A 23,918-nucleotide genomic window follows, 5' to 3' on the forward strand; every position below is an offset into this window, starting at 1 on the left:
GATTCCCCTAAGTTTATAAAGGTGTTCCGGGTACCTACTTCTTATTTCTGTCTATTCTTGTTAAACAAGATGCAATATCAAGACCCGGGAAAATGACATAGCATATAAAAGCACAGATTGCTCATTCTGAGGTCCCAGATTTGGTCCCTGGCACTCAACTTAGACAGTCACACGCTGTCTGTAACTCCAGCTCCAGGATTTTTTGCTGGACTCCATGGGAATTGAGTGCTGTGTACATTTCTACAATACACACACACACACACACACACACACACACACACACACACATCAAAATAACGATGAAGATGTTGATGCTGACTATAAAATGAATCTTTTTTTTTTTTTTTTATTAACTTGAGTATTTCTTATGTACATTTCGAGTGTTATTTTCTTTTCCGTTTTCCAGGCAAACATCCCCTTCCCTCCCCCTTCCTTATGGGTGTTCCCTCCCCAACCCTCCCCCATTGCCGCCTCCCCCGACAGTCTAGTTCACTGGGGGTTCAGTCTTAGCAGGACCCAGGGCTTCCCCTTCCACTGGTGCTCTTACTAGGATATTCATTGCTACCTATGAGGTCAGAGTCCAGGGTCAGTCCATGTATAGTCTTTAGGTAGTGGCTTAGTCCCTGGGAAGCTCTGGTTGCTTGGCATTGTTGTACATATGGGGTCTCAAGCCCCTTCAAGCTCTTCCAGTTCATTCTCTGATTCCTTCCACGGGGTCCTTCTCAGTTCAGTGGTTTGCTGCTGGCATTCGCCTCTGTATTTGCTGTATTCTGGCTGTGTCTCTCAGGATCGATCTACATCCGGCTCCTGTCGGTCTGCACTTCTTTGCTTCATCCATCTTGTCTAATTGGGTGGCTCTATATGTATGGGCCACATGTATGGGTGTTCCTTCAGTCTCTGTTTTAATCTTTGCCTCTCTCTTCCCTGCCAAGGGTATTCTTGTTCCCCTTTTAAAGAAGGAGTGAAGCCTTCACATTTTGATCATCCGTCTTGAGTTTCATTTGTTCTAGGCAACTAGGGTAATTCAGGCATTTGGGCTAATAGCCACTTATCAGTGAGTGCATACCATGTATGTCTTTCTGTGATTGGGTTAGCTCACTCAGGATGACATTTTCCAGTTCCAACCATTTGCCTACGAATTTCATAAAGTCGTTGTTTTTGATAGCTGAGTAATATTCCATTGTGTAGATGTACCACATTTTCTGTATCCATTCCTCTGTTGAAGGGCATCTGGGTTCTTTCTAGCTTCTGGCTATTATAAATAAGGCTGATATGAACATAGTGGAGCACGTGTCTTTTTTATATGTTGGGGCATCTTTTGGGTATATGCCCAAGAGAGGTATAGCTGGATCCTCAGGCAGTTCAATGTCCAATTTTCTGAGAACCTCCAGACTGATTTCCAGAATGGTTGTACCAGTCTGCAATCCCACCAACAATGGAGGAGTGTTCCTCTTTCTCCACATCCTCGCCAGCATTTGCTGTCACCTGAGTTTTTGATCTTAGCCATTCTCACTGGTGTGAGGTGAAATCTCAGGGTTGTTTTGATTTGCATTTCCCTGATGACTAAAGATGTTGAACATTTCTTTAGGTGTTTCTCAGCCATTCGGCATTCCTCAGCTGTGAATTCTTTGTTTAGCTCTGAACCCCATTTTTTAATAGGGTTATTTGTCTCCCCGGTCTAACTTTTTGAGTTCTTTGTATATTTTGGATATAAGGCCTCTATCTGTTGTAGGATTGGTAAAGATCTTTTTTCCCAATCTGTTGGTTGCCGCTTTTGTCCTGACCACAGTGTCCTTTGCCTTACAGAAGCTTTGTAGTTTTATGAGATCCCATTTGTCGATTCTTGATCTTAGAGCATAAGCCATTGGTGTTTTGTTCAGGAAATTTTTTCCAGTGCCCATGTGTTCCAGATGCTTCCCTAGTTTTTCTTCTATTAGTTTGAGTGTGTCTGGTTTGATGTGGAGGTCCTTGATCCACTTGGACTTAAGCTTTGTACAGGGTGATAAGCATGGATCGATCTGCATTCTTCTACATGTTGACCTCAGTTGAACCAGCACCATTTGCTGAAAATGCTATCTTTTTCCATTGGATGGTTTGGGCTCCTTTGTCAAAAATCAAGTGACCATAGGTGTGTGGGTTCATTTCTGGGTCTTCAATTCTATTCCATTGGTCTATCTGTCTGTCTCTGTACCAATACCATGCAGTTTTTATCACTATTGCTCTGTAATACTGCTTGAGTTCAGGGATAGCGATTCCCCCTGAAGTCCTTTTATTGTTGAGGATAGTTTTAGCTATCCTGGGATTTTTGTTATTCAGATGAATTTGCAAATTGTTCTGTCTAACTCTTTGAAGAATTGGATTGGTATTTTGATGGGGATTGCATTGAATCTGTAGATCGCTTTTTGGTAAAATGGCCATTTTACTATATTAATCCTGCCAATCCATGAGCATGGGAGATCTTTCCATCTTCTGAGGTCTTCTTCAATTTCTTTCTTCAGAGTCTTGAAGTTCTTGTTGTACAAATCGTTTTTTACTTGCTTGGTTAAAGTCACACCGAGGTACTTTATATTATTTGGGTCTATTATGAAGGGTGTCGTTTCCTAATTTCTTTCTCGCTTGTTTCTCTTTGGTGTAGAGGAAGGCTACTGATTTATTTGAGTTAATTTTATACCCAGCCACTTTGCTGAAGTTGTTTATCAGCTTTAGTAGTTCTCTGGTGGAACTTTTGGGATCACTTAAATATACTATCATATCATCTGCAAATAGTGATATTTTGACTTCTTCTTTTCCGATCTGTATCCCTTGACCTCCTTTTTTGTTGTCTGATTGCTCTGGCTAGAACTTCAAGAACTATATTGAATAAGTAGGGAGAGAGTGGGCAGCCTTGTCTAGTTCCTGATTTTAGTGGGATTGCTTCAAGTTTCTCTCCATTTAGTTTAATGTTAGCCACTGGTTTGCTGTATATGGCTTTTACTATGTTTAGGTATGGGCCTTGGATTCCTATTCTTTCCAGGACTTTTATCATGAAGGGGTGTTGAATTTTGTCAAATGCTTTCTCAGCATCTAATGAAATGATCATGTGGTTTTGTTCTTTCAGTTTGTTTATATAATGGATCACGTTGATGGTTTTCCAGTATATTAAACCATCCCTGCATGCCTGGGATGAAGCCTACTTGATCATGGTGGATGATTGTTTTGATGTGCTCTTGGATTGGTTTGCCAGAATTTTGTTGAGTATTTTTGTGTCGATGTTCATAAGGGAAATTGGTCTGAAGTTCTCTTTCTTTGTTGGGTCTTTGTGTGGTTTAGGTATAAGAGTAATTATGGCTTCATAGAAGGAGTTCGGTAGTGCTCCATCTGTTTCAATTTTGTGGAATAGTTTGAATAATATTGGTATGAGGTCTTCTATGAAGGTCTGATAGAATTCTGCACTAAACCCGTCTGGACCTGGGCTCTTTTTCGTTGGGAGACCTTTAATGACTGCTTCTATTTCCTTAGGAGTTATGGGGTTGTTTAACTGGTTTATCTGTTCCTGATTTAACTTCGGTACCTGGTATCTGTCTAGGAAATTGTCCATTTCCTGCAGATTTTCAAGTTTTGTTGAGTATAGGCTTTTATAGTAAGATCTGATGATTTTTTGAATTTCCTCTGAATCTGTAGTTATGTCTCCCTTTTCATTTCTGATTTTGTTAATTTGGACACACTCTCTGTGTCCTCTCATTAGTCTGGCTAAGGGTTTATCTATCTTGTTGATTTTCTCAAAGAACCAACTTTTGGTTCTGTTGATTCTTTCTATGGTCCTTTTTTTGTTTCTACTTGGTTGATTTCAGCTCTGAGTTTGATTATTTCCTGCCTTCTACTCCTCCTGGGTGTATTTGCTTCTTTTGTTCTAGAGCTTTTAGGTGTGCTGTCAAGCTGCTGACATATGCTCTTTCCTGTTTTTTTCTGCAGGCACTCAGCGCTATGAGTTTTCCTCTTAGCACAGCTTTCATCGTGTCCCATAAGTTTGGGTATGTTGTACCTTCATTTTCATTAAATTCTAAAAAGTTTTTAATTTCTTTCTTTATTTCTTCCTTGACCAGGTTATCATTGAGTAGAGCATTGTTCAATTTCCACGTATATGTGGGCATTCTTCCCTTATTGTTATTGAAGACCAGCTTTAGGCCGTGGTGGTCCGATAGCAAGCATGGGATTATTTCTATCTTTCTGTACCTGTTGAGGCCCGTTTTTTGACCAATTATATGGTCAATTTTGGAGAAAGTACCATGAGGAGCTGAGAAGAAGGTATATCCTTTTGCATTAGGGTAGAATGTTCTATAAATATCCGTTAAGTCCATTTGGCTCATGACTTCTCTTAGTCTGTCTACGTCTCTGTTTAATTTCTGTTTCCATGATCTGTCCATTGATGAGAGTGGGGTGTTGAAGTCTCCTACTATTATTGTGTGAGGTGCAATATGTGTTTTGAGCTTTAGTAAGGTTTCTTTTACGTATGTAGGTGCCCTTGTATTTGGGGCATAGATATTTAGGATTGAGAGTTCATCTTGGTGGATTTTTCCTTTGATAAATATAAAGTGTCCTTCCTTATCTTTTTTGATGACTTTTAGTTGAAAATTGACTTTATTTGATATTAGAATGGCTACTCCAGCTTGCTTCTTCCGACCATTTGCCTGGAAAGTTGTTTTCCAGCCTTTCACTCTGAGGTAGTGTCTTTCTTTGTCTCTGAGGTGTGTTTCCTGTAGGCAGCAGAATGCAGGGTCCTCGTTGCGTATCCAGTTTGTTAATCTATGTCTTTTTATTGGGGAGTTGAGGCCATTGATGTTGAGATATATTAAGGAATAGTGATTATTGCTTAAAAATATGGAACGCTTCACGAATTTGCGTGTCATCCTTGCGCAGGGGCCATGCTAATCTTCTCTGTATCGTTCCAATTTTAGTATATGTGCTGCCGAAGCGAGCACGAATCTTTTCTTTAAAAAGTGGTAGGTCTTCACTTACTTTTTGCTGGGAGCCTGGAAGGAGGGGTTGCAGGGTGACAAACCAGCTCTACATCTGGAACCCTCTAGTGTCCCATGGATCTGTGTGGTACGAGACTACTGCTGGTTTGAATATTTCTTCCAATTAGAGCTGTAGAGTTCCCTAGGATGGGGTTCATCTGCGCCACTGGGCAACTGTGGTGTATTTTAACAGTTATTGATCCTATGGGTAGTTTCAGACCCAAGAACACCCACCACTTAGCTCTTGATGCAACAAGGTATCTGTACCTAACACCTTCCTCACTAGCCGACCGATTGACAACCTTCTTTTGTGCTGCATAAGTACAAATACGGGCGATCATACAGCATAGCAAGAAGAAGTAGAAGACATTGTAAGCCGGAGTTGATCTTGGCTAGATGGAAATTCATTCCTGATGCACCCTGGGGCCAGAGACCAGTTCTGGAGCATGACCAGAGAGTTTGGGAGGCTGCCTTCTTTAATGCCCCTCCTACCTTCATCTGCTAGTTAAAAGCACTTTCCAGGTCCAGACCCTGCCTTAGAATCAAGTTCGCCTTCATTGTGAGTGGAATGGGTGCTTGCCACGACAGTGCATTGCATGTTATGGCGACTGGAGTCCCCGGATTTAGAATAAATGACATCAGACCAGGTGTGGGATTTACCATCTGCAGTAAGCAGACCTCCGCACATTGTATATTTCTGCTGTGTTGCTTAGTTATTAACTTCAAAAAAGGAAGAGATTCATTTAGATGATGTGCCCATTTTTTAATGAGGTAAGGCCGCCAGGAGATACATGGCATTTTAAAGCAAACAGATTCCTGGGAGAGGCTGAGCTTCCCACCCAGAAATGTGGCAAGGAATAAAAACATTTACACCAGTTTAATATGAATGGTTGGGGAAAATATCTATTGCACATTGAACATGATATATGAAACTATAACCCACTCTTGTGTAGTAAGCACAGAACCATTCACCTAATGGATTACTATTCGACTTGACATTAGTCTGCATCGTTTCCATCTTCTCTTGCCAAGTACTGGAAACTGTCAGGGAAAGCCTGCCAGATACATAGGCGCTCTTGGCCTGGGGGTTGTGAGCTCATAAGACTCTTGAAGGCAGAGGTTACCCCATCACCCCCATGCTGCAAAGTACAGCGGAAATCAAAGGGTGACAGGCAACATAAACAGTGGCCACGTGTGGAACGTCAAACTCAAGACAGATGGAGGCGGGGCTTGCTCTGTCTCTCACTCTCTTTTTCATCTATAAAAGGAAGCTTATTTCCTATCCTCTGAGAGGAGGGAAAAGCGCCTCATGGTTTTCAGGGGCCACAGAAATACTTCTTGACTTGTTTTAAGGTAAAATTTGACCTCCTCAAAAATGACTGAAGAATGACTCTTGCTTGGTTCCACAGTAATTTATCATGTTGGAAGTTAGAGCTTGAAGGAATTTGGGAGACCTTGTTGGTGTAATGTTTTACACACATGAAGGAACTGGGATGTTTGAGATTCAACCTTCAAAGGGTTTATGGGTTGCCTTCTGGTAAATGCTAGTTACTGGCAGGCATGATGCTCAGAGTCCAAAAAAAAATGTCACCTTTTTAGTCAGAAGTGCTGTTAGTTTTTGTTTGTTGTTGTTGCTGTTTACGCATGCACACATGCACATGGACTTGCTCTCACTCTCTTATGCATACATCATCTGCTCATTATCTCTTTTTAACAATTTGATTTGTATATATGGTCTGGGTCAGTGTTCACGTTAAGAACCCATCTTGGGGAAGATACTACATGGTTTTATGATTCTTAGCTTCTCAAATCTCTCCTTTTCCTTTTTCTTCTCCCCACTATCCCCTTTGTCCCTTCCCTTCTTCCCTTCTCCATCTGTCTTCTCTCCCTCTGACCTCCTTTCCCTTGCTCTCTACATTTTTTAAGAAGTTTGAGACAGGGTCTTATCCAGAAACCTAAGCTAAACTTAGACTCTCTGTGTAGCCCCAACTGGCCCCAAACTCCCAGAAACCTTCCTGTTTCCACCTCCTGAGTGCTGGGATTACAGGTGTGTAATTGCATCCAATGGAATCGTTTCTTTCAAACTATTATTTTTAAGGTTTTATAGTTTATCTCACATTTACCAAGGTCTTAGTAAACAATTTTATGTTGGGAAAGATGAACAGTTTGGGAATTTTTAAGCATGAACTACATTTTTGACATATTTAAATAAACCAGAGAGGCTAATCTTTGCAAAAGCGTAAGATGCTCTTCTCAGTGTGAAATATATAGGTTTTGACATTTTTGTCATTTTTATACTCTCAAGGATTTTATTCTGATGTTTCATTCTGACATCTCCAAAATCTTTAATTTAAGATCACTAAAGAACTCTTGGTTTGTATTAATTCTGTTTCATTTGTGTATTTTATATGTTTACTGGTCATATATGAAAAAATATCTCTTGTGAGCAACACTCTGTATAATTTTGGCAGGAAATTACTTTTTTTTTTATTTCTGTGATGATCCCCTGAGATCATTTTTGCATAAATCCAGCCTTCTATTTTGAGATACAAATCTGTTGTGCAGATGATTCTTCTTAGAAGAAAAGACACATTTGTAGCTGAAAAATGTAAATTACTTTTCATGGAAAATACCTCTCTGGGCCCCCATTTTCAAAATGCAATGATTGCACACTCTGTGTTTCTGTGCACACTTAGGAGCCTGCTTATCTTACAGTGACAAACATTGTGACTGTACAGCAGGTAGGGCCTTCTGACATGGTGGCCTGTGCCACACGAATGAGTAAGAAGAGCTAACGGGAGCAGCAGGGGACTTGAGACGTGGTCCTGAGTCAGGGAGATGGAGGCTTGGGCCATCGGTGCAGGGATATCCTGTGTTCTTATTGTGTGCGTTTGCAGATAAATCTGTACTTGGAGTCTTTCAAACCCCAGAGTCTTCTGTTCCCAGTTTATCCTCATTTGTGCTTTTGAGTATGATTCAAAGTTGCTATGGCATCTGATGGAGGTGCTTTGGGGATCACGGATCTCCTTTGTCGCATAGACAGTGAGTCTCCCTCCTCCCCATTCTCTACTCAGTTTGGTGCCTAGCGTTTGAGGTGCTTGGGGCCTTGCTGTGAAACAAAGTCTAAATAAGAAAAAAAAAATCAATGAATTCAGATTTGTGCCAGAGAAAGGCTTGAGTTGGAGAACATTTACATCTGTTTTCAATAATTCCTAGCATATGTTGCAGAATGTACGTTATCCATCTTGTTATCCAGGAAATAACATTTGTTGCAAACAGTTGGCCAATTCGTAATTTTCTTGACTTTGTTTCTCATGCTGTTGCTTCATATGAGGTCTAAAAAGATGGTGGTCTTTGGTGTCCCAGCTATTGTGACATTCTGCAGTGGGGCCTTCATTCCTGGAGGCACTGGGTTCTTTAGACAGCGTGGGCTACAGTGTAAGGTGTGCCCCTGTTGACTGGGCACCTCTTCTCGGTGAGCACGGAATTTGCTCATGCACCCCTGTAATTCATTTTCATTGCTGGTGCTCAGATGCCATTTTGGGAATGTTAGGTTGATCTATGCTGTCTCCTTTGAAACATGGTCCAATTTTTCAAACCATTTTGTGTTTGGTTTAAGAAGGTACCATTCCCCAGAAATAAAGAGTGATCCTGTCAGATCGTTCTGTATTATATCATGCTTGAGAGTAGATACCCTGCTCCTCCCAGAGAAGAAGAGAAAGACCTATGTGGTGTGTAAATATTATTATGTTGTTAGAGGTTTGTTTATAGGTGAAAGGCAAGTTCCATTAGGTCGAATTTTATATTTGTCCAATATTATCTATGTGCACTGTGCATATTGCATAGGTGTTTTTGCACACGAATGTATATGTGTGTTTGCATGTGAGTGTGAGTGTGTGTGTGTGTATGTGAGTGTGTGTGTGTGTGTGTATGCATATGGAGGACTGAGGTTGGCATTAGAAGATTTTCTTGATTGCCTGAGACAAGGTCTCTCAATTGAAGCCAGAGCTCACTGATATTGGCCAGCCTTTCTCACTAGCTGGCTTCAGAGGATTCTCTGCCTTGGCTTCCAGGATTATAGGCAGAGCCTACATGGCACTTACATGGGTGCTGAGTGAGGATCCAGGGTCCAGTTCTGATGCTTACACAGCACAAGCTTGATTCATGGGGCCACTTACTAACCCTATCCTGCTTTCCTATCCTAGCAAGCATTTTCCTCACTGAGATTTGCATTGTCTTTGCCAAAACTTGGGGGGAAATAAAACCCTCAAAGCTCACTGTATCCAAATTATTTCTTAATGTTTTTAATGGTTTTTCATAACCACACAAATGCGATTGATCTCGGGTCCATTTGGAAGCTATTGAATTTCCTTAGAGGTGGAAACTGGCCTTTTCCAAACCAGTTTTTGCTTTTGTGGCCTGGAGGTTGTTCAGCTTATATATTTGGAAGACTAAAGATTATTCCCCACCAAGAAGTTCTGTCAACCTGACCTTCTCCACTGTTATGACACTGCGAACACAGCAGTAATCTCCACAGAGAACAGCAAACAGAGTGAGGAGACAGAGCAGCACATGTTATTTTTACATCCTAAAGTAAATTCTCCAGCATTAAGGCTGCTGGGAATTTTCATCCTGTGGTTCTCACGGATGCAGCTCCACTTCCCCATCGTCCTCCAAGTCTCCTTTCTATTGTCAGTCTTTGCGTGAGGTATTTCTCGAAGTCATCCATTCATTCATCCAGGCAGGTAAATGAGACACAGAGTTGTGGAAACTTGGGGCAGCCCCTTAGCATTTGAGGCTCACTTGAAGTCAGAGACCGTGTGTCACCTAGCGTTCTTTGTTCCGAGGACTTTAAGCATGATTTTTGACAGTTGGCCCGGCACTTTGAGTGCTCTTTGAAGATCATCAGAGGAAACAACTCTTCAAGATCTATTAAGTCCTTGGCATGATAGGTAGTTCAGAAGATGCCCAGGAATTTGATGCTAGGTTTGTGTGGGGTCATTTCTTTGAGCCTTCCATGCAAGGGAAGGAATCCAATTAAGACCACTTCCATGACTGTTTGTCACTGAATCCGTCTATTGAGAACAGGTCAAGATGGGGAGCATTTTGTGGCCCAGTTGGACTACCAATCTATGTATGAGCATTACTTGGAAAAATGTGTCTCACCCTTTGAAATGATCATTTCCTTATCTATGTTCTGGGTGATGTGCTAGGTGAAATGGACCATGCGAGGTCTAAGAAGCCTCTAAGGTATGTACCAGGTAGAGATTATCATGAGGTCTCCTGTCTGGTAGGCTTGATCCTCTCATCCCCCCCATCTTTTGCTGATCTTTGTGTTTTGGGGGCTTGAGTTCTATCCATAGGCATCTTCACTTATCGAGACTTTGATTCTGACATCCCACAAACATCATAATATAATCTTTAGTTTTCTGCCTAAATGAGGTGATCATATAGCACAATTTTCTGTGGCAGTCTGATTTTGAATTAAATTGTCAAATTGTCCTCTAAAGGATTGGGACAGCTGGAAGACTGCAAAATGTTGGTATCTAGTTTGGAATGCTCTGGACGCTGCCTTGGACCTGAAAGCAGCAAACAAGCCATTGCCTGATGTTCTATGGACAACTTTATGGTGTGAGTTTTACAAAAACCAAATGGCTTCCAGGAATTGAACTCAAATGATAAGACTTGCATAGAAACCACCTCTGTCTGCTGAGCCATCTCAGCAGCCCTAGAGAAGAATTTTTATAGGAATAATATGCCTAGATTTTGAAGCCTGAAAGAAACTCCTATGACCATCTTATATTAGAAAGTCTTGGCTCATGTATCAGGAAGATACAAATTCTTCATGGCTGCCTTTAAGCTGAGATCTCTCCACGTCTGAGATTATTTGTGCTAGGGTTAGGGAGGCTCTTTCTTGTTTGATTGTCCCTTCTGCTTAAGTTAGTTTCCAAACTTAGTGGGCAAAAGTGCAAGAGAAACGTTCTCCCTAGGTCCAGTCTTCACCCATCCCAAGATCTTCAGAAATTTCAACCATGACAGTTTCAAGTTCTAGCATTACATCTCATCAGTTCAAGAATACCAGATTTCATGACTGAATTCAGTTGTTGATGAGGGCTGAGTATATTTGACTTTGGGGAAACATCACTCTCCATAATGTATCTATGAAACTGAAAGTCGCTTATCTACTTCCCAAGCTCAGTACTAGAATAGGCTTAAGAAAACGACCAATGTTAGGTGTTTTACTCAACAGTGAAGAAAGTTAAGAGGAAAAGGTGGCATTGCTACAGGTCCTAGGCAGTCTAGCATGGTGAAGGTTGTACAGGTTCCTTGGAGTTTTAGGACCTCAGAATGTGGGATGTGTTCTAAGGAGGTGCCTCTTGGGGTAAATGAATATCTTCTTATGCTGCCCACTCCCATGGGGCGCTCCTTCCCTCTTCACACAGGGAAGCACGTGTTTGCAGCTGAGTACTTTTGTGGGCTAGATGCTTAACTGGAGAGCTTTCATTGTTTTATAGCTTTCTGGCATTATATTCTTTCTCTTCCCTTCCGGTCCAATCTGGCAGCATCTTTGCTGGTACAATATTCTAAGACCTTTAGTGGTTTCCAGTAGATATATTGGGAACTCATCTCAGGAGACAAAAGAGTCCTCCACACATCTTCCTACACAGTTCTGTCTGTGTCTATGGCTTATATTTGGATGGCTGAAGGATTTATAAGTCAGCCGCCTGGTCTCTTCAAATGGATAGTGACTACACCTATTTTTTAATCTTTCTGAGGTTCTTTACCAAATTGTCCATTTATACATATTGATTTCTTTATGGGACATTGTGATTGACAGTGACCTTCAGATTGTAACAGTCTTCCCAATATGACTATATTGAAATAATTCCACAGTATTGACCTTTGGGTTCCTTTTGATTACCAGGCACACTCTCGGTTTATCTCTCTGCTCTTTTCCTTTATTGTAAGCATCCCAGTGAGAAACTGTTCTGTATCTTCAACTCTCTGCTTGGAAATCTCAACTAAATATCTGACTCCATTTTGGCATGTTATGATTTTGTACAGCTGCTATACCATGTAGTTCACATTTTTGCCATTTTTTTCTCATTTTTTCAAATATCATCACAAGCACTTTGAAAGTTTGTATTTGACCTAATGGAAGTATGTTGGGTGTTTCCAAGACACTAGTGGCTTTCTGCACCACACTCCACTCTCCTCAGACCCCTCATCAGCACAATCATGAATGCCAGCCAATATTACTATTAATAGTCCTACTAATATGTAAGTTTCTTCTATCAGATTCCTCAAAATTCCTCTAGCCTCCTCTCCTTACTGAATACTAAGCCCTGCCCGTGGTTTTAGATAGTCTTACAGTAGCACAATAGTCCTTGGTAATCAAGTCTATACTAGTTTCTAACTGACACAGCCAAGCCAAAGTTATTATAAAGCTAGTAGCTTAAATAATACACATTTATTGTCATAAAGTTTTGTTGATTCATTTATCTACTTATTGAGAGACAGTGGGCTGTCAGTGTGCATGCACGTGTGTGTGTGTGTGTGTGTGTGTGTGTGTGTGTTGCATATCTATGAATAGGCACTCATGGTCATGTAAATGCTTTATAGGGCACTGGGTATCATTCTCTGCTTTATTTCCTTGAGGCAAGGTCTCTCACTGAACCACGAGTTTACCATTTAGGCTAGGTTGACTGACCCAGGAACTCTTAGGTTCTACATGTCTGCCTACCCTGCCCCCAGTGCTGAGGTTACAGGTATATGTGGCCATGTCTGACTAACATGAGTGTTGGGAATTTGAACTCAGGTCTTCATACCTTGAGAACAAGTACATGTACCTACTGAACCATCTCCCAGTTCCCTCAAAAAGTTCTAAAGGGCAAAAGTCCAAACCAATCTCCATTTGGGAGGGTTTCCTGCCTCTTCTGGTTCCGGGACCTGTAATCCTTTTCTTGTGGTCATGTCCTCTCTGGTAAAAGCACATAATTCTGATCTCTTTTTGTCACCATGTCTCCTTCTTTGCCTAACAGACTTTATCTATATTCTTCTATGGAACACTGTGGTGGCCACATTCCTCTGATCCAGGTTGCCTAGGATAATGTCTGTCTCTCATAATAGTCACTTCTACAAAATCCCTTTTCCACACGAGGTGACAGTCACAAGTCCTAGGAATTGGGATGTGGCTATTTGAAGGTCCATGCTATTTAGTCTTCCCCACAGCTGATCTTTCAGTCCCCCCAACTTTTAAAAGTTTGATAAATAGCATGTAGTTACAGAAGAAACTAATTTGGGAGTCAGAAACATGGATTACAATACCTATTGAGTTGCTGAAATGTTCCATGCCTGACAACAAGCCATTTTTTTTAAACCTCAGTTTCATCATCCATAAAATGAAGGGATTGAACTGATTGATTGCCAGACCCCTTTAGGATTTCCTGTTGCGGCTCTCTGGTCTTTGCCATTCAGGGCTGTAAGTGTGTTTGCTGAAATCAAATCAATGTGTTCCAGTTATCGGTCAGCTGTGGTGATTTGGTCAAAGCGGTGCTGCACTGGGGCTCTAGTCTCCCATAGTTCCGGCCACACCAACCTAGTAGATACCCAACAGCTCAAAGCAAAACCCTTATTAAGTATGGCTTCTCTAAAATTGACAACTACAACATTCTTTGTTGGAGATGTTCACAACCTGACAAGGAGGAAAAGCTAGGAACGTCCATGGTCAAAGCTAGTGCTATGACACAATGGCCTTCCTAAGTCTGGGATGTGATTATTTCATTTGTAGAGTTCTTTGCAATGCATGCTGACTCAGTTGCAATACAGATACTAATGCAATATCCAGCCTTGCAAATACAGAGAAAATGTGTTATCTTAGGAAATGGAATTTAAGCTGATTTTTTATGATTATGAATATTTAATAGAGAAAAATATCTGATTTGGTGTTTTTTTCCTCCTTTTTTCATGCCTCTGTTGAAGTGATCAAAATAAGAACAATCACTTGAAAGTGAATTCTGAAAGATTATTTCTTAACATTGCATAATGCCTTTGCCACTTTGAACTCTTGGACCCCAAGTGGCGGGACCTGATTTATATGGGTCATTCAAACTGAATTCAGGGTTTTGATGGATGAAAAAGCCAACCTCCTTTTACAATAGTTGAAGTTTCTAAGTTAGGAGTCATCCAAATATTGTCTTGTTTGTCCAAACTAATGTCTTCTGGGCTTTTTCCTAGAGACCTTGTGAAAGGCTCTCACTTCAAATAGGTAGGCATTCATTTTTCTATTCTGATTATTGCCTCCTTGTTGCTTAAAGGTTTTGTACCCCAAAGAGTGAGATACTGTGTAATAGAAACTCTAAGAGGCATGGGTAATTATAGAAAGGAGAAAAAAGATCCATTGTCAATGCAGGATTAAAATAGGTAGGACAGTGTCCCTTGACATGGCCAGTAGCAGTCCACCAGACTCCAAGCAGGCTCTCTGCATGTCCTTACCATGGCTGTGACTGGTGGCTACATACATACAAGAGATGGTATGTTGAAGGGTTTGTTTGTTTGTTTGTTTGTTTGTTTGTTTAAATGGCAGTAGTGAGCCAAATAGAAGGGGAGAAATCCTCCAGGCCTATCTTTCACTTAGCTTTTTATTTTTAACAAATGAAAAATACGTAGAGCAGTTGTCATTTGTTAAAGTGTAGCAGAAAGAGCGAAACAGGCCAGTGGAGGCTTCATCAAGAACACTCATTCAGGATGATGAATGTGGCTAAACACACATTTGTTCGTAAAACTTGCAGAGTGGCTGAGCATCATTAAGCATGAGAAATAGGTGCCGCATGCTGAGAAGAGAGTGCAGCAAACAGATGTTGTGAATTTTCACAGGCATCCTTCATCCACCAGTCTATCATTAATATAGTTGAAGGTGATCCTTTCTTCTTATTTAATAAGCACAAACAAAGTCTGTGTGCCGAGATTCTGCTGAACACACTTCTTTTCCCATGGACGTAAGACATTCAGACGTGGGAAGCTCTGTAGACAGACAGCCCCCCGTGTACCTGCAATGTGGTATTAGCCTGTAGCTAGAGCTGGGTTCCTCTCCTGTTTTTCTTTTCACTCATTCTGTAATGGTTTTAACTTCCTCACTGCTTCCCCTAACTGATTAACTGTAATGGCCATGGAACAAAACCTTTATTTCTTTTGACCTCACATTTCAATTCTACTCCTTAGGGTGCATTTAACTTTTGTGACCTGGCTACATTCCAGCTCTACCTCCTAAGTTGCACCCAAATTTTGTAATAGCACAGTTCGATTTGTCTCTTGATATGAGGTAGCTACGAACTTCTATTTTCCTACTGGGAAAAAGTCATACATAATCTTTACCTGTGTCACCCAGTTCTACTAGTTTTTTAAATCTTCTCTCCCTTTTTACTCCCCAGGCCTTTGATCACAGAGACTTAAAGCCCTCTTTCTCTCTTTGAAGAGTCCAGGCTACTGATCTTAGTACCTCAGGCCCTTGTTCCCCACCAAAGAATAGGAATATTTCTATAGTGTAATCTTGTCTTAGTGACTGTTCTGTTGCTGTGACGAGACACCATAATCAAGGCAGCTTATAAAGGAAAATATTTAGTTGGGGCTTGCTTAGAGTTGTAAAAGAGTAGCTCATTATCATAATGGAGGAGAATGTGGCATACAGACAGGCCTGGTGCTGGACAAATAGCTGAGAGTTTTATGTCCTGATCCATAGGCAGAGAAGTAGAAACTAGTCCTGGCATGGGCCTTTGAAACCTCCAGTCCCACCCCTAGTCACATAACTCTTCCAAAGGAGCCATGTCAACTCCAACAAGACCACACCTCTAACTTGTTCTAACCCTTCTCAAGTGTTTCACCAGCTAGTGACTGAGAAATCAAATACGCAATCCTATGGGGTCTCTTCTCATTCAGATCTCCTCGTTCCACTCCCTGGGCCCCAAGTTGATCACAGAACTTTGCTCTAATATTTTATTTCCTGGTGCCTTTTTTTTCCTTTTTAAATTGTACACATATTTTCTTTACCCCAATTGCTTCTTTTCATTAGAGACCTGTATAATAGCAACCGGTAATAACCAAAATGACACAATCAATGCTAGGCTGTCTTGAAATCTCTGTTGACACCATTAATCCAACTCTTCAGTTTAGCCTCTGGCAAAGTTTTAGGACAAGGGCAAAGGGCAGCCACATTCTTCACCAAAATGTTATAAGAATGGTATCTAGGCCAGTTGCTAATATCCTTCCCCTCTGAAACCCCCCATCCGGGTCCCTATAGTCCACGTCACTCTCAGCACCATTGTCCTCCATGCTTCTACTAGGATGGACCAGTAAACCTTGCTTAAAGCATTCAACCACTTTTCTAATCCGAACTCCCAAAGTCCACATTCTTCTAAACAATAGCATGGTCAGGCCTGTCACAGCAATACACCAGTCCCTCATACCAGCTTCTGTCTTAGTTACTGTTCTGTTGCTGTGAAGAAACACCATGACCAAGGCAATTTCTGAAGGAAAGTATTTTATTGGGACTTGCTTGTAGTTTCAGAGGATTAGTCATTATCATCATAGTGGGGAGTACAGTGGCACATAGGCAAGCATAGTGTTGGAAAAGTAGCTGAGAACTTTTATATATTCTGATCCACAGGCAGTAGAGAGACACAGACACAGGCACAGGCACAGGCACAGGCACAGGCACAGGCACAGGCACAGGCACAGGCACAGGCACAGGCACAGGCACAGGCACAGGCTCAGACACAGGCACAGGCACAGAGACTGCACCTGGCCTGAGATTTTGAAACTTCAAAGCCCACCCCAGTGACACACCTTCTCCAGTGAAGCCATACCTATGCTAACAAGGCCATACTTCCTGCTCCATCTAATCTTTTCAAATGTTTCACCAACAGGTAACTGAGCATTCAAATATATGAGCCCGTGGAAGGCCATGCTTATTCAAACCACCACAAATCCCATTATCCTAATATTACCTAAAGACATTTTGTGTCTAGGATGCAGGCGAAAATATCTTGTGCAACTCTGAAAGTAGCTGTACCTGATGCTGAGCTGTGAGGTACTGAGCAGTATGTTCTCATTGTAGAATTTCGCATAAACATTGTCACCCTTTTTCTTATGTCCTGGTGGCTTTGCCCTTACCTTCACCAATACTTCCAGTGAAATTAAATCAATATAGCCTTGTCTTGCTCATCATGTATGTACGTGTGTATGCATGCTTGTATATGTGTGTATATGTGTGTATGTATGCATGTGTATATGTATGCACTTAGACTAGATTAGAGGAGGTAACAAGAAGCAAGATAAAATATGGTAACACTCTAATGTAGAAATAGCAATAAGATACTGTATCATTTTGGTATTAATGACCTATGAAGAAAAGAATAACAGATTTTTGTAGTTACTCCTTTCTTTATACAAATCTGCCATATGAAGACCTTGAATATCTTGGAGACCATGCTCAATGACTCACAGGCTATAAAAAAATCTGTTTTGAGAGTTCCCCTCTTTCTAGAGAGATGGCACTGTTGGTTTCTGAAGCTTCATTCCACTGCGACAAGATAACATATTTACATAGTGACACAGTGAGTGTAGTTTCTCTGGTTGTTCAGTTTAGGTGGTACTAGGGACTGAACTTACAGTTTCATGCCTGCTAGGCAAGTGTTCTACCACTGAGCTACTGCCCTAAAACTACATAGTAGATGTGTTTTAATCATTTTCTGTGAGACCCTCTAACTATGGAGTGCAGCTCTGGATTTCCTATAGTTTATTTCTGACATAAACATAACTTAAAGAATGGAATGCTGTTTTATCTGTTTGAAACTTTTTGCTCAGAAAGAACATGAACACAGCGACTTAAGCTAATCCTGGGAACCTTTGTCATAGATTATGGCTGCTGCTTGTAGTTGATCAAAATTTAAGAACCTGTTATTTTTTTTTCTGGTTTCCTTACCAAATATACAAGGATAGGGGAGCAGAGTATGTATGTGGAGTCTTTGGGTAGTATATTTGTTTTAGCCACTCATTTCTCCATGCCATAGACACTTATCTATGAGAGAGGCTCTGTAGGAATTTATATTCTATACCCATTGAATGCAGTTCAGCACCCTTGAGCTGAGTTGTAAAGACCTGCATCCCTGGGTGTTATGTGCCAAGAGGGAGGGTTGTGACACTTTTTGGTAACCTGTATGGGCTAAGCAAAAATACATAGAATTTCATGTGCATCCTTGCTGGTGCCTCTGCAGTGATGAAGAATTGCTTGCTCCAGAAGTCATCATAGCCTCCAATCCCTGGTCTTCCCAGCCAGGCCATTTTCAGCCTCGTTTTCAGCAACTAGCCCTGGGCTGTAAGGCTCAGGACACATTACCTCCTGTACAACTGTGTGTTACATGGAGATGATACACCAAACTTCTACAGCTTGTTCAAAAGTCCAAATTTAAAATGATTCTGCTTTCCTAGCAGTCACAAAGGCTTTGGGTTCAGTCCCTCCACTGCTGTCACCACCACCACCATCACCACAATCATCATCACAGCAGCAGGAGCAGCAGCGTCATAACCGCCACCACCACTGTTACTATGACCATCAACACCACACCTGTTCAATTACCACATTTTTCTCCAGAGGCGTTTCTCTGTGTCCATTATTGTGATGAAAATTGGCTATGCCTTACTGTAAGGATGAGCAAACTGTGGATTGATACTTCTTTTCATATGAGCATGGGTTAAATGCGATTTCTGCATTCTTAGATCGTTGAAAAGTATTCACTTGGTGACATGTGAAAGTTACACAAAATTCAAATTTTAATGTCCACAAATAAAGGCCATTATTTTCCTCATTAAGGATATAATACCAATAATTTTACTTAAAATGATTTAGATAATTTTAGTAAAATTATGTTATTTAAAAAAAAAACTTATTAGTTCCCAGTGTGACATCATTGATTTTATTGCTTGACCTACACATTCTACACAACATTTACTTTCTGAACCTTTACAGAAAATGTGTGTGATGACATCAACTCTAATCATTTCATAGTGTCTCTTATAATTTTTATACCGTTTATGTGAGAACCAATTTAAAGGATGATAAACAGACTTTTATAAATAAAGAGGAGAAAAATTTTAAGATAGAAAATATGCTAGTGCATTGCATGTGGTGAGGTACAGTGTTGCCTTGTGAGGGGTTTGTTTTATTCACAGAGTTATGCATATGCGTACTGAATTGGTCATCTTATCAACCACAGAGTGACCTGTGGTCTAAGGAAGTAGAAGTCACAGTGCTCCACTGTAATCACTGCTAGAGAAGAGGACTCATCTTATGCCTGTTTAACTTTGGTGATGCTGCTGGAATAAAACTGTGTGTGTGTGTGTGTGTGTGTGTGTGTGTGTGTGTGTGTGTGTGTGTGTGATGTAAGCCAGAGGTTGACATTTGGTATCTTCCTCTATCAGATCATTCTCCACTTTATTTTTTTTGAGACAGTGTTTCTCACTGAATCTCTAACTCACTATTTTAGCAGGACTGGCTAGGCAGCAGCCCCCCCCCCCATGTCTGCATACTATGTCCTCAAACACTGGGAATTGTGGACATGTTCTGTTGCAGTCATTTGTGTTTCTTATGTGAGTTCTAAAGATCCAAATCCAGTCTTCCTGTTTATGCAGCAAGCATTTTACCCCCAGCCCCCAAGCTTTCTTCCCAGACCCTCAAAGATGTTTTTATAAGGATTTGAAGCAGTGAATGAAATAGCATGACTACTGGCAATTTTTAACCAGAATTAGATAAACTCCAAACATAACTTCATTTATTCAACTTAGTGCAAATAGCTACCTGAAGTAAGGGCACACACACACACACACACACACACACACACACAGAGAGAGAGAGAGAGAGAGAGAGAGAGAGAGAGAGAGAGAGAGAGACTGGTTGGCCTATTACAAAGCTGTCACCCAGGAAGCTGATCTTGAGTCCATTCTAAAGGATAGACAGGGCTATGACAGGGCTATGAGTTGAATGGTGTGCACAGAAGAACATGCTCTCTGGCCTGGGGAGTGATGTTCTCCTGCCCCTCTGCCCAGATCTGCTGGGAAACTTGGATCAAACTCCTCTGTCTTCTGCCAAGTTCCTTCCACCCAGGGGGATGGGAGTGATGGCAGCGATGCTCACACCTGTGCTGTGAGAACCAGACAAGAGAATGCAGGTGGCACGTCTCTACTTATGGAGTCCCCATATGAAGGCACGGTGCTCACTCTATCAGGAAAATGTTTGCCACAGGATCCTGTAGTGTGCCAGGTCTGTGCATTACCCAGTGCCACTAGGTCTAACCCCTTGTGGAGTCCCCAAGGTAACACTGGTGAGATGTACGCACATGCTTTAAATTAAGAGTGATATAAGGTTGGTCATGCCTTTGCGCATAAGCACATCCACACTGGCCTTGCTGGGCAAGAGTTCTGGTTAGGTGAGGAAAATGGGTTCTAGCCAGAGGCCTGTTGACTCTGACATACAAGGGAAGGCTTACATAGCTGTGATGGCGGTAGCGGGCAGGGAAGCCCTAGGGATGAGAAGTCCCCACGGAGTGAGTGTTCTTCCCCCAAGCTAATTGGTGCATTACTCTCCGTGATGGGCCTGATGGTGCTGAGCTAACAAAATGAAAAAGCAAATGAGGAATGGAACCCGGGAGCCTAAAAACTTAGTAAAATTTGACATTAGGAATAAAATCAAATTTCACCACTGCTTTTCTGCAGTGACAGCCAAATCTATCCACGTCAGAGCAGCGGCCTGTAGTGGGTGATGTCGCATGGCTTTCCTCCCCCCTCCATCTCTCTTTTTCCTTTTGCAAAATCAGCATTAAGCTATTTGGAGGACAGGCAAGAACCATTATGTTAAATTGCGCTACCTACAACTTAAGCTTCTGTCTTTGCTAAAGCTGCCAGTTTTTATAAACAACAGAAGACAGAAAGGGTTTACTAAGAATAATGTTGAAGCCCAAAAGAATCCTACAACCTATAAATCTTAATAGAGGTTCTGAGATTCCAGCAAGCTGGATGTGTCTCTTTTAACCAGGCTCACTCCATCTTGGCTCCCCCGTGATGACTCCAATTTTCTCCAAGCACAGGCACGGCGCCTTGAATTTACTTGTGGCACTATTTGCCTACAAACAGGAATACATGCATATAACCTATGCAAATCAATAAAAACATGTCAAGACCCCTTAGCTCGCACCACTCTCCTAAAATGCAATTTATCTCACTGAAAATGAGAGTAGGGGACTTGGTAACAAATCGTGCCTGATCATTTAACTAGCACCTGTTGTCAATGCCTTTGAAAACTGCATTTTTCATTTGACATACAGTAAATTGCATTTTCATATATATTGAATGGAAAAGGGAGTCAGGGTGTACATATGCCGCCCTTTATGCATTCTATGAACAATGGATGTTTTAGAGCCTTGGATATAAGGGGTCATGTCAAACCCTGCCGATCTGTTTGTTCCTTCCTCGTTGGTTGTGAACGTGCCATATTTTATTTCTGGCTGGGTGTTGAAGTGCGCCAAAGCTGAAACTATAATTATAACATTCATGTTAGGTGAAGGACAATTACTATAATTTTTGTATAAAATTGAATATAACTTAAACGCGTAAATGTGAAATATTACTTTTGAAAAAATAGCTTCTCCAAGAAAACTGCTTTTTTTTTTTTTTATAAATTACATTTCCCAGTCAATCCCTTTGTCGGCTTAAATTATGAGTTACTTTTTTTTTTTTAATGCAATATTTTGTTTGCAGGTGGGTGGCTGCTGCACAAGTTGAACAACACTTAGGCTTCTCGGCAACCGTGGTTTTTGCATTAGTGAGCATGGGCTGGCAGTATTATTTGACATCAGGAACAAGCTATATTGTACCAGACATATCGAGTATGTCTGAATGGATCATTTAACTGGCATTTGTTTCAAAAACTCCCACTCTTCAGCTCTTGCCTGGCTGTCATGATACACCAGCAACAAATCTTACGTTCCTCTGGTGTCCCGGTCCCTCCTGTACCTTTGACAGGAGCAGGTCCCACATTCTGCTGAGCAACAGCCATGACATCATATTCTTGCTTCTCATTTGTGGAGAGATGGTGGCCCCGCCAGCTACAGGGCTTAGAGCTGGAAGTCTTAGGTTCAGGGAGAAGCTGTCAGTTGTGCTGGTGGCCTTCTTTCTGGTTTGAGTTCCTGACTGTGGGCCTCCTGAAACATCTCCATGTGGTGTGCAAGGGGTCACTTTGCCACAGTTAGAGAAGATTCCTTGAATCTCATGTCGCTTGGACACAAAGGGAAAGAAAAAGATGGGCCTCTGAATCACATTATTAAATGAAGAAACTACTTGGGGGGCAGAGAGGGAAGAAGGAAATGGAGGAGATTAAACTAGCAGAATTTTAAAGAGTCATTTCTCTCCTTTCCCTATTCTTCTGTAAGGTCTAACTATATAACTCATTTTGGCTTCCGACTTAAGCCATGCTTGGAAGTGCTGTCTAGAAAGAAGGAATTCTCTCACCACAAGTACTGCCATTTTGTCATTTCTGTTTATTTGCTTCAGCTGTTGCTTCTCTCCTTAAAGTTGGCTAGCACAAACAGCCCCCACATCGAGTACCATACCAGGCATTCAGAACAAAGAGGAAGAAGAAGTTAAAAAAGAAAAGGGATTGGAAAAAGAAAGGAGCACGTAAATAAGTGTTGGAGACTCCTCTTCTGTGTTGTTGTATTTGAAGAAATTGTTTTTCTCAGCATAAAAAAGGTAGAAGGCAGATGCTAAAGAGGCCTGAGACCCCCTGTAGCAATGTTAGTCTAGTGACAGTGTTGCAAACCAGCAAATCTTAGCCTGTGGGTCATGACCCCTTTGGGGATCAAAAGACCCTTTTACAGGGTCACTAAGATCACTGGAAATATCCAATATTTATATTATGACTCACAACAGTAGCAAAATTACAGTTATGAAGTAGCAACTAAATAATTTCATGGACGGGGGTTATTACCATGTGAGGAGCTATATTGAAGGATCGCAACTTCGGGAAGGTTGAGAACCACTGTTGTTAAGAGAAAAGGAGCCTTTATTTAAATAGTTGTGCTTGGTTGGAGGTGAGGCCACTCATTCTCTCAGTCACTTGCCCATTTCACAGGAGTCTTGGGCAACCATGCAGTGAAAACTGTACTAGTACACAGAGAGCAAACCCAAAGCAAACCGTAGCAGCAGAAACCCTCTGCAGAATCCACCAACGAGCAGGAAACACAGAGGGGCAAAGCGAGCAAAGAGAGCAAGAGGCTGGTGCCCTTGAAACCATAAAACACTACAGTGAGTAATTAAAGATAAAAAGAAATAGATGGCATCGCTTGTATGTGAATTAGAAGGTGTAATATTTCTAAGAGATACCTGTTAACCAAGCAGCCCACAGATGGAATATAATCCTAATCACCCTCTACCTTCTTTTCAGAAATAGAAAAAAAGAAATCCTAAAATTCATATGGCATTTTAAATAAACATTAAAGAAGTAAAACATTATTTAAACGAGGATGGAGCCAAAGGATGTTTGCTCCAGGTTTCCAGTTTTCCGAATGTATAATAAAGTGTCAGTATGGGTGTGGAGTTGTCTGAAAGAGCTGAGGAGCCAAGCAGAGCTAAGAAATACACCTTGCATATGTGGTCATGTGACTTCGTGCAAGAGAGCTACAGCCAGGGGCAAAGATTGCTTGCTTAATGGAAGGTATTGGCAAAACTGTATACCCATATGAAAACGTGAAGCTGGACCCTAGTCTATACCATACATGATACTTAACTAAAGACTAAAGACTGAAGATTAAGGCAAAAACAAAAACAAAAACCTATAGAACCCTAAAGTGAAAGGAGAGCCCTAGGGAGAAGTTACAG

At 41.3% G+C, this 23,918-nt stretch overlaps 1 protein-coding gene and 1 non-coding gene across 2 annotated transcripts in view; one reads left to right on the forward strand and one right to left on the reverse strand.

Annotated features, from left to right (window-relative positions):
* Lrmda (leucine rich melanocyte differentiation associated) overlaps positions 1–23,918 on the forward strand; it is a 605,248-nt gene that overhangs the window by 373,284 nt on the left and 208,046 nt on the right. The gene's annotated exons all lie outside the window — the stretch shown is intronic.
* LOC116914166 lies at positions 4,852–4,958 on the reverse strand. Its single transcript, XR_004389711.1, has one exon. It is a non-coding gene; the product is annotated as a U6 spliceosomal RNA (small nuclear RNA).

This window comes from Rattus rattus, chromosome 12, assembly GCF_011064425.1.
Source record: "Rattus rattus isolate New Zealand chromosome 12, Rrattus_CSIRO_v1, whole genome shotgun sequence".
In the NCBI taxonomy this organism is placed as follows: Eukaryota; Metazoa; Chordata; class Mammalia; order Rodentia; family Muridae; genus Rattus; species Rattus rattus.